The sequence below is a fragment of the Paramisgurnus dabryanus genome, chromosome 10 (assembly GCF_030506205.2).
Source record: "Paramisgurnus dabryanus chromosome 10, PD_genome_1.1, whole genome shotgun sequence".
Lineage (NCBI taxonomy): Eukaryota > Metazoa > Chordata > Actinopteri > Cypriniformes > Cobitidae > Paramisgurnus > Paramisgurnus dabryanus.
In genome coordinates this window covers 13141487-13153959 of record NC_133346.1, presented here as the reverse complement: position 1 = coordinate 13153959, position 12473 = coordinate 13141487, and positions in this window count along the sequence as shown.

Sequence of the window (12473 nt, the reverse complement as noted above, 5' to 3'; positions counted from 1 at the left end):
GATTTGTGATACATTTTCTCAAAAGAATAGCATACAGTAGCAGTATTTTATTGAGTTTAGAGTGTCTGATTTAAAAAAACATTATAGTACATTTCACAAGTTCGCATTACCATGTAATCCATCTGCAATAACTCTCACAAGACAAAGGAGAGGAACTGCTATTTATAGGCACCTCTTCTTGCTGATTGGTTGGATCACATGAACATGCTCCTCCCAAACCTAGTTAAAAAAAATTCATTAAAAATTAAACATTTAATTTGGAGCAGATAATACAGACCAAAAAAAATTTAAATTATGATTTTTTTTTATTTGATAACTATTACACTCTTTAATATAAAATCAGCTATTTAACTAAGTGAAAATATAAATAGATGCAATAGATGTTTACACTAAATGACAAAATCAGCATTTTCTAAGCTGTGCTCTTTATCACACTATTAAATTACAAAATTATTAAACTTGTGTAAATTAGAGATGCACTGAGATGCATTTTTTCCACCAATTATTCAGACTGATATCATACAATACCCATGCCAATACTGATAGTTTGGTTTAGTTTAACTTCCATTAATTCATGACCAATAATATTGAACATTAAACCCATTTATACTCGGAGCATAAATTCATTGCATTTTCCTCTTGATTGACATGATATATCGCCCATGACTATCGGCTGTTTTTTAAACTATTGGACGATAGTGTGAAACATTGTTTTTTTTTCAATCGATAACGATTATTTGCTAATATATCGGTGCATCTCTAGTCTAAAAAGAACTGAACTGTCTGTGTAATTAATGGTAATCAAAATACAGCTTTAACAAAGAGCAGTCTAAATTTAATTTATACAATGAACACTGTGTTATTTTACATTTAATTATTAAATTTCTGTATCTTAAACAGCAAAACAGTTTTTAGCATTGATGATAAGCAGAAAATCAGCATGGTTTCTAAAGAATCACGTGACACTGAAGACTGGAATAATGCTGATGCTGAAAATTCAGCTTTGCCTTTATGTGTCATTGTAAACTTGTCTGTAAAATCCAGGTTTAAGCCTCATAATTTAATGGTGAGATTAGGAGCATCAAAGTTTGATTTTACTTATTGTTTTGACATGAAGCAAAATTAAATATATCAAGCTGCAATTTGTAAAAATAAAACATCTACTTATTGTAGGATGTGTGGAGGGAGACATTTAAAGGTGACATAGAATGATTGAACGGGGTATTTATCCTTGTTCTGTGATGTGACATGTAGACAAAAAATGTTTTGTTTGGGTCTGTAATGCCTTAGAAGCTTCCTAAAAACCTCTCTTAGATAGCTCTATTATGGTGGGGGATTTTAAACAAGTGGTTTTGCACCTATTTGGCTCCCCCTATTGGCTTAACTTGCAATCTCATTACTGATTGGCTGACTTTGCTGCCACTCAAAAAATGTAGCCAATTATTCTAAAGTGGAGGAACAGTGAGATGCCAGTGATGTCATAAGCATCAATTTTTCAGATTGGGCCGTTTTCTGGCTGACATTTCTAAAAGAGGAATTTCTATGAGACTGAGATGTTTAGCATGTCTAGCACTTTTTGTATGTTCGTGAATGCGGGTACACTACCATTATTCAACAAAGACAAGGTAAAAATGGTTTTTCATTCTCTGTCCCCTTTAATATATGGCACACCCACCAAGATGAAAATTATATCTGCCTTTTGCATTTTAGCTCTCCTTAATTTTCTGCAGGTCATATACAGTATCCCAGACCTCTACACCACTATCTTCCTGTATCAGTGTGTGTTTTTATAATAGAGATGAGGGGATCTGAGATATTCTCAAGGCACTTAAATAAAGATATAAACGATCCACATAATAAAATTGACAAAACTCTTAGCAGTACTCTTAACCATATGGCTGTTATCTTGCTTTTGAGCTGAACCAGCAAATGTAGCCTAAATTAAGCTTTTACTCAGCAGGGGCTCATTTTGTAGATTGCTGAAAAAGCAAAATGGTATCATTTTGTTACAGTAGGACACAATACATATAGTTACTGTTTTTCAGCAAGCTTTTTTATTATTGATGCTTTGGCACAAGTTCTCTCAGCCATCTGCCCAAATTATCTTTCTCTCTTATAAAACAAGTAAATGAGGGCTTATGCCAAAGAAAACAGATCCATTTTATCTCAATCTGTTTCTTCTAATCAGTCAACATGATTAAGATACTACACTACAAACAGGTTTTTAAATATTCAGTTGTGTGCATGCTAGCACCATAAAAGTCCTGGGTTTGACTTCCATGGCGATCCATGTATTGAATAAATGTACATCTAAAAATGTAAAGTTGCTTTTGCTAAGGGTGTCTGCTACATGCCCTTATGTATGATGTCTCAGCTTCTGCTTTTCCTCTATGCTGTCTTGGACAAATTTAGAGGTAGCAGGCTAAAAAACACAAACAAAATTTTATTGTTATAGGGAAACATATCAGTTACATATTATGTGCTTTTCCTCTACAATCTCCGTTGACCTTCTCTCAACAAATTGCTGTATTTGTTGGGGTAGAAAACAAACTGAGTAACAGCAGAATCAAAGTGGACAACATCGCCCCTATGTGGTCACATGGAGGAATTGCATTTCTATAAATATGTTAAATGGGGAAATATTTTTTTTACTGAAGTTTTTAATTTAAACAAATATAATATGACAGGTTATAATTCAACAGCAAGAATTTCAGCCACACTGACATAGCTTAAAACTCATAATTGACTGCCAATTATACAAATGCATTAGTTTTGATTAGAACCAGACCATCCACACAGAGAAGGTATAATTCAACAAAAAAACATTCTTGTGGGGTCATATTGAGCTGCTGTACTGTACCTCCTGACAGCCCCAAATGATTTTGGAACACCCTCCCAGTGTGGTAAACTACAAAAGGGTCTTTCTTGCATGACACACTCTGAAAGAGTTCAATAAAAAGTTTTTTAAACACAAAGTATTTGTGGAAAAAAAATGTTATACATGTATTTTATACATACTGTTTTACCCTAGTTTCAAATTGTAGAGGGTGTCACATACAGTTATTAGCCAGCTGGTGTCAGTATTTGATCAAATTTAAAACCACTTGACCTCAGCTTCACGTTATAAAGCAGCAAAGTTGTTCCACCTGCAGATAATTTTTTTCCCCAATATAACTTATCTTACGAGTATTTATAACTTTCATTGCATCACTGTAATAAAGAAACAATTCAATGAAAAATCTCATCATTACATTAGGTTAAGAAACTTTTTTTAGTTAAGTTAAGGAAAGTTTTGGGGGAAAGGTGTTGAATTTTGCACGTTTCCTGTAAATGTCCTGTGATCTTGAACAGTGGTGTGATTGTTGGTTATGTGGATACTTATTTTTGTCATATTTGTATATTCTTTATTTTTTGACATATTACTTATAGCCCTGTGATATACTGAAGTTTACGTATGAGAGAAAAGCAGCACCAGATTTAATAATGTATATTTTTATTCAAAAGTCGATACCAAGAAGAGTGCTGATATCAGACCAACGCTTGGTCGCTGCACTGTATCCTTCCGCCACAGTGGCCATTTAAAGTAGTTGTCGGGTTTCTTTGGAGGGGAGGGCATGCCACGGTAATAATAACACGTTTTTCTGTCTTTTTTTGTCTCTCGCAAAACATTTCACACCGTCATCCTTAACCACAGAGTTAACTCTAGCAGAAATAACTGTAGTTGCTGCTTTTAATGTTTGCAAACTATCAGTGGCAGAGCCTGAGTTTGTGGCGTAAGAAAATAGTCCCACGCCTAAATTCTGGACACTACTTAGCTTTATTATTTAGGCACTTTTAGTTGTTGAACGGTGTGTGTTTTAAGTTTTATGTCGCAATATCGCGATAGGTCTGTGTATAACCGTACCTATACGATTATCGGTGACTGAATCTCATTTAAATCTCAACCGAATCACTATATGGCCTAAACGCAATTCTTCCTCGTGTGGTATTGACAAGTGAACTAAATAAATCTTGGACATTAAACAGCACAGTATGATAGAGTTCCTTTCATTTTGTGCATAATATAATTGCTATACAAAGTTGCACTTACAATAGGAAGTTTGGTTCATTCCATATGAGTATTTTAGGATATATTGCATATTTTTGGGATGCCTCCGACATGCACTTTAAAGTTTAAATTAGGACTCATTTGAGGGGATGCCTCAAATGTGCACTTAAACGTTTGAATTGTGCACTAATTAAAACTTTAAAGTGCATATTTGAGGCATCCCATAAATACACAATATCCTAAAATACTCATATGGAATTGACCAGAGATACTATTTTTGCAAAATTAAATTGTTTATACTGAATCAATATTGCCCTCGAAGAAACAAAAAGCTATTTAAATTTTACAAGTATCTAGTCTCTTTAAAGCATTTTTATAAAATTGTATAAACCTTCTCCTAGCATTTGAAATGTATTTATATTGATTTTTTTATATTTTCTTATAAAGGGTTTGAGGTAAACTAAACGCAATTGGCTTCTTTAAAATGTAATGCATTTACTTGCACAGTTCACTTCAGTTGGTCTTTAATAGTTTAGTTGAATGCAGAATGTCACTGCAGAATTAGCATAGATACAGATAGCCCTGCTAAAAAAACAATAGAAACCATCACAGAAATTCTATTGGATGTAATGGTTTTAATTGGAATTTTATTGGTTGTAATGGAAACTATAATGGACTCTGTGGGTCTCACTGGTATGTGTTGTTGGGTCATTTAATCCTCCTGGAATGTGTCCCAAAACACACTACAAAAAGGAATTTTGTAGTGGTTTAAATGGTAAAAGCTAATTGTTCCTAATGGTATTTTAATGGAAACCATTAGAATTTCTGTGATGGTTTCTATTGTTTCTTCTGGAGGTTCTATGATTAGCCCTGGCTGATTAGGTTCACACAGGAAATATGTGAGGATGGCTTTCATTAAAACTGCTCTTTGTTCTCATCACAGCGTGACAGTCTCCTAAATTGGCTTGTACCTGACAGAGATAGAGCTGCATATCACACACTCATTAATGATCCAGCAATCTAGTCGATAAGAAGAGGCTCGGCTCCAAAAAGGGCATGTTGATCTCAAATACCCATCTGGCTGTGATGATGTTTGGTCCGGTAAACGTATCTTTAAGATTCATTACTTGCAAATCTTATTGTCTTAAATACTGCCTTAGACAATATGCATGCTTATGTTATAATATTGTTGTTAGATTTGTTTAAAAAACAAAACAGAAATAATGCAAAGGTAAATAAGCATATATGTGACAAAGTTGATTCACAAAATATTTAACTGCTGTGATGACATATGGTTTTGTTATGAAGCCCAGTTTGAGATCATGCTAAAATGTAAACTTTTCCAAAAGAGATTTTGATAATTTGCATGTTCGATTTATTCAGCATAGCATATACACATGTGACCAAGAACTAACAAAACAAGTAGCATGGCTATATTTTTAGCAAAAAGCCAACAAAGCTTCCTACCGAAAATATATCAAAAATGTATTTGGGTGATTCTCACGAAACCATTGAAACACCACGGCACTAATGATTTTAGCTATAAAATGTGTAATATAGTAATATTAAAAAGCATCAGAATTAACACAATACTGTGTTCTACCTTGCACAATGTGTGATTTCAACATAAGAATTTATAATCTGTCAATTTTATCTCATTTTCTGCTGAAATTCTCATTACCGCATTGTGTCCGGCTGTGTTTGAACATGTGTTATGTTGTAATTTAATCAAATTAACACAAAAATATTTAGAAAAAAATTAATGGATGTTTTGCTAGACTACTTTAGATGACAGAAAAAATATTTACTGAATATTCATGTATAATAATAATGAAGAAAAATTAGGAAAATTATGTGTCCATGCCTGATGTTCTCATCCTCCGCAACACTTTTTGAGAACAGTTTAAGCACACATACAGAATTTTTATAAAGTTTGATTTTGAGTGACCAAGCACATGGACCAGTTACTTCAAAATGGCTACCAGGTAAGATCATTTTTTTACAGTTAATTTGAAATATTGTCTTGTCAGAATGCTTACACGACATTTTGATTATCATTACCGCAACAGATGCTTATTAAATGTTAATTTAATTAATAGAAGCATAATACTTGATACTGATACTGATTTTAAATGCATGTGCAGAATCTCCAAATTATGTTCTTTCAGGTTTGTCATGTCATTTTGAAAATATGTCAGTGTTGATGTTTTCTGACTGTTGCGGTAATGAGATTTAGGACAAATTTTTTAAATTATGTTACAAAAAGTGTTAAATGATAAGTAAAAGTGTTTAAATTAATGTTCCCATTTACTCCAGACTTTTTTTTCAATGTCTGGTGGGAAAAAAAGTAAATTTAAGCAATTTTTACAATTTCATGCTTGACATTTTTAAAGGGACACCATGAAACTTTTGGCCACTAGGGGGTGCTAGACACGTATTTTTCACTTCTAGCGCCCCTAGAGCCCACAAGCGCCGCAGCACTGTCGCAAAGGAAAGGAACTGGCCAACCTTAAAACTAAACTAAAAACTAAACATTTAAAATGCTAAACGATCAACATTTTGAGACAACAGGGAGAAACGCAGTCATGTTACAACTTTCTGATGAGGAACTCGTCGTGGCAGAAGCCATTTCTCAATCTGAAGGTTGCAGCCTCCGGATGTCGTATTTCTAATACGTCATCAAGACTGTCTTATTTCACAATATTAACAATTACAAAGTTGACTATTATACTTAGTTAATCGTAAATTGTTGCAGTATGCTTATGACTTGCGAATGTAATGCTCAGTTTACCTTAATAACCCAGGCTTGATGACGTGTGCAGCCTGCATATTTGACCTCCGGAGGCTGCAGCCTTCCAATTCAGAAACGACCAGACGTATTTCCTTGCCTTTTTCCAAACAAATATTGTTGCATCCGCTCTCTCTCCCTCGCCACCAGGATTTTCCGCAATGGCGCTCGTTATTCCTCTTTTTTGTGTGAAAATCGCTCCAAATCCAAGTAAACCGATGCGTTTAGGTCTGCCGCTTTGTAATACGTCACGCGAGTGACAGCGGAACGCAGCAAATGAGGAAGAGAGAAGAGAGAAACGCTCGGATCTGATTGGTGAATGAATAGGGTTTGGTTTTACACTGTGAGCAAGTTTGAGTGCTATAGCATCCTGGATTGTAATGTAAATATCATAGACACAGTAAAAAGAAAGGTAAATACGTGAACACAGCATCTGAATACAGGGAACTATATGCAATATAATCGCCGTAATTTATAAAGAACATCGCATTTATGTATGAATCAACAGTTTATATAAAAAATTGCCTTAAAGGGGAATCGAACCCGGGTCGCCCGTGTCATAGGTCCGTGACACTAAAGACTGTGCCACAGAGTCACATGTTAGAAACTGCTCTCTACACTCATTAAGTAGCCTCCAGCAAAATTCACGTTAAAAACAAATTGTGTGGAGGAAGTGACGTATGCCGTAAAGCAGTCGAATTTTGTAGTTTTTTTTTGTGCTCTGGTTACTACCACAAACCCTAAGTTTTAAAATACGAGTAAAAGTGATACAGACCCCGTCAGGCTATGGTAGACATGTCATTCAACCTATTTAAAGTCGATGTACTATCACAAGGGTCTTGAAAATGTATTATGAAGGTTGAAAAATTACATGGTGTCACTTTAAAACCAAGTTTTCGTGAGAATCACCCATTTATGATTAGTAAAATGTGTTCCTAACAGGGTTCCCACGGGTCCTTGAAATCCTTAAAAGTTTGTGAATCTGGGGGAAAAAATTCAAGGCCCTGGGAAGTTTTTGAAAATATACATGCACAGATACAAGTCATTGAAAGTGCTTGAATCTATTTTATGCAAAGTTTTCTTGAAAAAATCCATATTATTCCCTGTGTAGTGTAGGATAACATCAAAAATTCTAGACTTTTTAAGCACACGTGCTAAACTGTTCGCTTTAAATGCTTATATCTTCTGTATGCGAATGTTGATTCATACCAAAATGCTCTTTTGCATAGTTGTGTTTGACAAATGAAAACGTCTCGGGTTACGTATGTAACTGTTGTTCCCTGAGAAGGGAACGAGACACTGCGTCTCTCTTGCCATACCACCTGCATCCCTTGTAACGCCATTTTTGGTAGCGATATACTTCCTGGCTCCCACGTCACCCTGTCTTTGTCGTTAACCCACACCATTGGTTGAATTTTATCTACACATTCAGATGCACTCACCCTTGGAGGCGTCCCCAAAGTGTCACTGCAGTGACGCAGCGTGAGTTCCCTCCAAAGGGAACTGTAACAATGTATCTTTAAAGATAACACGATGTAACCTTGCTCTCACTTGAAATGTGTCCCCACATTTAGTCCTTGATTTTGAGAGTATTGGACCTGGAAAGTCCTTGAAAGGTCCTTGAATTTGAAGTTAACTAAGGTGTGGGAACCCTGTCCTAAGAAATTTTCTCAATATTTAGATTTGTACCCTCATATTCCAGATTTTTTAATATCTCTGCCAAATATTGTCCTATCCTAACAAACCATACATCAATGGAAAGCTTATTTATTCAGATTTTAATTGATGTATAAATCTCAATATATTTAAAATAATATCAATAGTTTTGTGGTCCAATGTCACGTACAGTATATATGAAATCTTGTACAGTTTATTATAAGACACCTTGGTTAGTTTCACAAGTTTCCTTATTTAATTGGTAACCTTTACACTATTTCTTTGTTTAAATCTCTTTAAAACAAAAATATAACATCATTATATGTTATTTGTCACATTGGGTAATGCATGTTGTTCAGGTGTGTGCATGGATTTATAAAGAAATCCAAAAACTGATCAAATGGTCCCAGCTTCCCCCCAACATCTTCCAGTACTTTCAGTACATCACAATGCAATCACTGAATCTGCCAAAATGACATCCATAAAATATAGTGAATGATTTGTGTATTATATTACTTGCTGTCACCTATGTACAGTCACAAATCTCATGAGCCTTGTCGTTGATCACAAGGCGCAGGTTCACATGTATGATTGCAAACATTAATTTGGTCTGTCCCGTCAGATAATCTATGCTTGCATATTTCTTTCATGTCACAGTGGTAAACACAGCGTCGGAGGTGAAGCATGAGCAACATTCAACTGCAAACCGCAATCCTATTTAATGATTAGATGGCGAGCAGGGTATTACATCCGCCTTAGGGCTCAGATAAAGCGTCCGCTTTTCTGCTTTGTATTTCTAGTCTCATGTTCGCTCGGATCTCATTCAGAAAGTCATCAAACATGTCATTTTTATTCTTGACGTCGGACTTCTCCTTGAACTCGATCGATTAGTTCTAGACCTATATGAGTTTCTTTATTCTGTTGAACACAAAAGAAGATATTTTGATAAATGATAGTATGCACAGAGTTGACGGTACATATTGACTTGCACAGTAGAATAAACAAATACTATGATACCATGAACTGTGTGGTTACCATCATTTATCAAAATATCTTCTTTTGTGTTCAAACTCATACAGGTTTAGATCAACATGAGGGTGAGTAAATGAATTTTCATTTTGGGGAAACTATCCCTTTAAAGTGTGTGGCAGCATAGGTGCATGAATCGTGTGCACATATGGTGGGAAAGGGCGAAGGAGTGCACATTGTATTATACAAGCTTTTAAAAAATGCATAAAAAAAACAAACCCTCAAACAGCCCAGGGTTTGATTTTGTATGGCATACATTTTTAACCTAGTCTCTCCACTTGTGAGTTAGAAGCTACAAGCTTTTAGATTCTCCCTGTGGCCTGACTCACAGCTTGTACAAAATTACGTCTAGCCTGCTTGCCACATGGCATCGACTAACATGACTTGCATTTTCTCCGGCCTCAATATTGAGTAATTGAATGTAAATATTGCCTCAGAGATGTATGCACATCTAGCAGCAAGCAAGCTATATGTGATTGGTTGGCCATATGTTTGAAATAGCCCCCCCTCCCCAATTACCATTGAAAGCACATCATCCCTGACTCCATGGCAACCGGTGATTGTACAGGCTGTCAGCCCCACCTTTTTTCTGCACTTCATCAACATCAGAGCCTTCAAAGCGGTGGTACTCACAGTACAAGCACAGCAAAACAGATGGGAACTTCACGCTTGAATCTGCTCTCCGACGTAGTGTAAATGTAAACACCGACCAGACACTGTACAAAATCTTTCCAATGACTAAGCTTGGGAATTAAGTCGGAGCTAGTACGAGAACTTTACATTGCATGCAGTAGCCAATGAAATTATTTCCACTTTCAGTGCTCAACAAACTGTACTTTTCTCTTTACCATTGCTTTTCAGGTTATTCTTATGATTTGCTGTGCCATGACCATGCATGGCTGCACGTAGCAGAGGTCTCTGTTACAGATGCACCTCAGCCCAGACTCGCCATTGTCTGGTCTTTATCAGCTGCATTATTTTCATTTATTGCCACACTGAGAACAATTTCCGGAGTGCTGCGTCTGAAATTCGATTTTTAAACACCAGATCAGCACAGAGCTAATAACTTCACTTCGGTATATATTCGGTATCTATACATCTCACGTCCCACATTACTTTACCACCATCTAGCTATTTAACCAGGTGATGTAGTGCTATTTAAATAATAAGAATGTTAATGAAGTCTTTAGCGCCTCAGCCAGGGGTAGATCATTTTGTCTCACTGGGTTTATTGGGAACGAGCCCAGGCCAGTTCATTCAAAATGTATTTCAGGTTATGAAATATTAACATGGGATTTGATGGGCTTTGCCTGGGTGATGATGATGTAACCATCCCATATTAAAATTTTTAGATAGTTATGGCACATAATGTATTTTTAAAAGTGGCCATACTTGGATGAGATGATTCATTTTGGAGTAAATCTTTTGATACGGACTTTGACAGCCGAGATAACTAAAATGAAAGGTATTTGAGTGATTTCATTTTCATCTTCTGTACAGTACGTCATTGGTGTTTCTGCTGGATTGCTTTTTCAACCTACTGAAATGCATGAGCTGAGGCCCTCTTGGTATGTTTAAAACATTTTCATTTGATATTTCTTTACATTAAAAAATCCTTTTGTGGGACTCTAGAACAGTGTTTTCAACCAGGGGGCCTTAAAGGGACACTCCATTTTTTTGAAAATAGGCTTATTTAGTCAAGTAGTCCCCTTGGTATCTTTCAATAGCAGGGGACTATTTTCGGGCACTGCGTAATATCATTGCGCCTCCTGCAGCCATGTTACAACAGCAAAGTCCTTGATTATTATGACAGAATGAGAGTATAGTTCCTAGCCATATCAGCCTAGAAAATCGCAACTTTAAATTTTTCGTTGATCTCAGTACATGTTGTAACTACAGAAGAGTCATGTTTTAAATAGGAAAAATATCGAAACTCTTTGGTTATTTTTTAGCACTAATGGTCTAATCAGATTCAATGGATTATGCTAAGCTATGCTAAATGTGGTACCACCAGACCCAAGGATCAGCTGAATTGATTCCTAAAGAGTAAAAATCAAATGTTTAACTCTAGGGAAGCTGGAAAATGAGTATATTTTCAAAAAAAGTGGAGTGTCCCTTTAACACATTTTCATGGGGGCCTCAAGGAGACTTAAAGTTATTAAAAATAGAACAAAACAATAGTTATAATTAGCTAAAACAACCAAAAATCAAGGTATTTCTTATTGTTTGGTTATTTTGTAAGAAAATTACCTTGTCTAGTTATCCCAAGTCATCTATTATATATTTAATTTGGTAAAAGTTAAGAGATTAATTGTGCACAATAGGGGATCCCTGAAATGATAAATGTTGAGAACCACTGCTCTAGAAGAAGATATTTCCTCAGTTAAATGGGATTGTACTACAGTAGATGGTCAATAAATGAGACATATATATAATTTCAATTTACAGTACATCGAACAACAATAAATTGTTTTCCGATGGCCTCCCAACAAGTTATGCATTAGACATGACCGAGGTTTCATTAGGCAGTGAAGCAAAGCACAACAAAATCAATTTCTTCATTCAGTGTCTTCATCAATATGAATTCATGAATAGAAAACAGGTACTATCTATTTAAAAATCTAACTGTGCTTGCTGACCTGATGTTTATTCACGAGTTAAAATTCAGATGAATTCCCTACTGTTTATGCACTGCGGTGCCAAAATGAACATCGGGTACATTCCTAAGGTGTTATGAATGTCATTGAGTGTGCATATTTGACTTCTAAGAGAAAATGAATAAATCGATTCATTAAATACACATTTGTGCGTCAATATTGCAAAAAACCTACAATAATAATTACATTTATTGTGAGAAATCAGACATGATTGATTTCTTAAGTAGTATTTACAACTCGGAAGCTATGAGATATTTTGATACCCAAGTTGGGCGGGCCATAAATGTTAAACATG